General features: G+C 39.3%; 1 protein-coding gene across 2 annotated transcripts in view; it reads right to left on the bottom strand.

Moving 5' to 3' along the window:
• TFPI (tissue factor pathway inhibitor (lipoprotein-associated coagulation inhibitor)) overlaps positions 1-2,169 on the bottom strand; it is a 24,880-nt gene extending 22,711 nt beyond the window's left edge. For both annotated transcript variants that reach the window (XM_004674455.2, XM_012726080.1), the window contains exon 1: positions 2,134-2,169. The gene's annotated coding sequence lies outside the window, so the exon portion shown is untranslated. The remainder of the gene's footprint in view (positions 1-2,133) is intronic.
• Positions 2,170-4,221: the final 2,052 nt, after the last annotated feature.

Below are 4,221 nucleotides of genomic sequence, written 5' to 3'. Positions count from 1 at the left end.
AGATCTAAAAGTACTTAACTCCAGTTCTTCTATTCTCAATTTAGGGAATCATCAGATTTAAAAATTAACAACGATGTGAGAAAGAAGTATCCATCTAAAATAAACCTCAAAAACCCAAAAGAGTGTCACCAAAGTAGGACTTTAAATGATAAATCAACAAAACTGAACTTTAAGGGAAACGGATTTCAGTAGGTGGGTGAGATTTCCTGTTTCAAAATGATCCACTGGGGGAAAAAAAATAATGGAAAAGCACATCTAAAATTTTGTTTCTCAATTGGATTCAGAGGTAAAAGGAAATGTGTGATGTTCATACAGCAGGGGATAGAAAAAGAAGGGAACATATGTACATATTCAACCGCTAACACTACCAGTCAGGAAGGAAAAGGAATCTTCTCAGTAAACATTCACAAATGCAGAAAGTCAGTCCATCAATTTAGAGAATTTTCTGCATATGTCCATTATGAATCACAGCTGCAATATACTCCATTAATTGTGGGAAATCTTACAATAAATAATAAAGTAATGCCATTTTGCTTGAAGGTTCATTAAAATCACTAATGAAACATGAAACTAATTTTCTCATCCACTTTAGAAGTGTTAACACATGTTTGATTTTTAGTCAGGAGCATTTATCTGTCTTTTATTTATTCATTCATACAGAACTGGGGTGGAAGCCAGAGATGCAGAGGGTGAGAGGCTTCACCAGAGACAGAGTGGGGAGCAGAACAGGCAGATCCACAAAGTACACTGCTGAGGGGAGCAGCGGGCGTGTCAAGAGAGGTCTGCCACGCCATGTGGTCACCTCCGGGGCAGGCAGGGATTGAACTCATGCGGAAGTGGCTTTAGCTTCTCAGTGCTGTGCTTTAACCTGCTGCGCCACCAGGGAGGGCCTGTAACATCTTTTAAGTTTTCAAATGTATCATTAAGTAACATTACAAAATGGAGAATTGAAGCTGTGCATGGTTACTTAACTCACTTCCCCCACTCCCGTGTGCCTTGCACACTTTCTTAATAATAGGCCTTATCAAATATGTCTTCCCCTACCTGGCAAAAATTGACTGGAGGGTATTCAAAGGTTTAAATATAAAAAGTAGAATATTAAATCTTATAGAAGAATCGTAAGAATATGTTCATGATAAGGTTGCCAATGATTTATTAACTAGAAAACAAAAATAGCATGGAAGCAATACTTATCACTGGAGTTCATTAAAATCAAGAACTATTGTTCATTAATGTAAACACTGATAGGATACTAAAAAGCAAGGTCTGAGATGGTATTTAAATTCATATAGCTGAAGGCTATGTATTGAAAATGAAAAGAGTTACAACTAAATGTCTAATTAAAATGGTTAAAACTTGACAGTGTTCAAAAAATGATATACATATGATCAAAAACATTAAAATATGCTCAAAATCATTAGTTATTAAGAATATGCACATGAGCATGAGATACCACAACTAAAATTTAAAAAATAACTGTCAGTGTATCTAGATCTGGTAGGGAGGTGACCTTCCACTTTTACTGTTGGTGTTATGCTATGGTCTTAATGTTAGGTACCCCCAAGTTCATATGTTGCATCCCAACCTCCAAAGGTGACAACTCTAGGAGGAAGGGTTTACATCCTCATTTATGAGGACATTGCTCTTATAAATGGATTTCTTTTTTTATAAGAGACTCCATACTTATCCCTCATCCTTTCTGCCATACAAGGGCACAGAGAAAATGTGCTGGCTACAAACCTGAAAGTGGACCTTGAAGGTAGACACCCAGGTTATAAGTAAGTAGATCTCCATGCAATAAATAAAGAAGATAAAATCAAATGTTCATATAATTGTTACAGTTCAAAAAGAAAAATGGAAAATAGAGGAAAACAAATATTTCAGGTATTAAAAAATACTTGTGTATGTAAGCCAAAAGGTGTCACTGAGTTTATAAAGATATAAAATGTATATCTTTATTAGTGTGAAAGTCAGGTAATTATTTTGCACCCACATCTTCCTTCAACACTAATATATAGTGAGTAGCATTTAAAAAGGAGGTTGCCAATGTGTTAAAAGCTCAGCACTGTGAAGCTAGCGGCTGCTTTAGTGAAATCAGGAGGTAACCCAGTGACTCGAAAAGCCTTGTCTCACCTGCTGTTCCCCTCAGCAGTGTATTTCGTTGACCTGCTTGTTCTGCTCCACGCTCTGTCTCTCGTGAATATTCTCCCCTGCCTCCACTCTGACCTGTACACCAGTTCTGTATACAGAAAAAAATAAAAAAAAAAAAATTTTTTTTTTCTAAATGTTGAACAAAATACTTCACAGTAACATTCAGGGATAATAGAAAGCCCACAGATAGCTAATATCCTCAAAATTATCAGAGAAGACTATCTAACCCACTTGTTCTTAGTGAAGCAAAGACCTTTAATGGAAAGGAACATTAGTACAATTAGTGTGCAATACAGAAAAAACAAAGAATATAGTTTTTAAATCATACATCCAAGGTTGCCCACCAGGAAAGGCCTGAAGCAAAGCTATTTTAAATAAAATGGCAATAGAGTAGCTGCAGAATTCAGAGAATACAATTTCTCCCTCTTTTTTTGAAAAGTATGTACAAGGCCCTCCCTGGTGGTGCAGCCGGTTAAAGCCCAGCACCAAGAAGCTAAAGCCACTTCCTCATGAGTTCGATCCCTGCCTGCCCTGGAGGTGACCACATGGCGCTGCAGACCTCTCCTGACCCGCCTATTGCTCCCCTCAGTAGAGTACTTTCTAGATCTGCCTGTTCTGCTCCCTGCTCTGTCTCTGGTGAATCCTCTCACTGCCCCTCCACCTCTGGCTTGTACCCCAGTTCTGTATGAATGAATAAATAAATCTTAAAAAAAAATAAAAAAAGAAAAGTATACACAATAAGGCAAAATATTGAAAACAATAGGCATGTTAAAAATGATTTTTGTTGAACAGAATACCCCCTCACATATAGAAATAAAAAAGTGAGTATTTAGAAAATTTTGGTTGACCAGAGTAAATGTTTTAATCTTTTAAAGGAAAATCATCTTTCAATGACAGAGGAACTTTACTAGAACTCAGTTAAGTTTTTTTTTTTTTTTTAAAGATTTATTTATGCACAGAGAACTGGGCTATAGGCTAGAGGTACAGGGGTGGTGAGAGGATTCACCAGAGATAGAGTGGGGAGCAGAACAGGCAGATCAATGAAGTACACTGCTGAGGGGAGCAGTGGGCGGGTCAGGAGAGGTCTGCCGTGCCATATGGGTCACCTCAGAGTGGGGATCGAACTCATGCTGAAGTGGCTTTAGCTTCTTCGTGCTGTGCTTTAACCCGCTGCACGACCAGGGAGGGCCTGAACTCAGTTAAGTTTTAATAGTGCTTCCCCTCCCTCTTTTATTTATTTACTTATTTATTTTTAAAGATTTAGTTATTCATACAGAACTGGGGTACAAGCTAGAGGTGCAGGGGCTGGTGAGAGGCTTCACCAGAGACAGAGTGCGGAGCAGATCAACGGAGTACACTGCTGAGGGGAGCATCGGGTGGGCCAGGAGAGGTCTGCTGTGCCATGCACATCACCTCCAGCACTGGGGATCGAACTCACACTGAAGAGGCTGCGGCCAGCTTGCAGTGCTGCATCCTAACCCATTGAGCCACCAAGGACAGGAGGGGGGGCGGGGAGGAGAAGGGGAAGGAGGGCCCACTAAACCCTCTACCCCTACCCCTACCCTACCCCTCTACCCCCTTTTAATAGGCCTTTTTTAGAATTGCAGCACAATTGAGCAGAGTTGGATAGGAACTGATGGGTGGGCAGTTGCTTGACTTAACATCTGTTCCAGGTTTCTTGGTCCCAAATTTTTGGTACATGCCTGAGAAGAGCATGAAATTATTTTAATAAACAGCAAGTAGGTCATGGATGCTTAGTACTAGACTCTGCCTCACAGCACTTTACTTTTAGTTACTTTACTTTTATTTACTTACTTTAATGAATCCTTTCTAAATAGGCTTCTGGTGGGAGACAGCAGTGCTAACAAATCTGGGCTATTTTAACACATAATCCCTCTGCAACTTTTCAAAGACTTCATATATTGCTACCTGGTGGTACATACAAGGAATGAAAACTTCATCCAAAATCAATTGTTGTGTTTGTTACTCTTTTATAATCCCCAGCAACTGCTGATCTTTGATGGCATGTCTTCCCATCACACTCAGTCTAACTGCAAAGTCTTCATATTT

The sequence above is a fragment of the Condylura cristata genome, unplaced genomic scaffold (assembly GCF_000260355.1).
Source record: "Condylura cristata isolate star-nosed mole 26May11 unplaced genomic scaffold, ConCri1.0 scaffold00002, whole genome shotgun sequence".
NCBI classification, from domain to species: domain Eukaryota; kingdom Metazoa; phylum Chordata; class Mammalia; order Eulipotyphla; family Talpidae; genus Condylura; species Condylura cristata.
The sequence above is the reverse complement of the archived record's forward strand: the minus strand, read 5'-3'. Positions and strand labels throughout refer to the sequence as shown.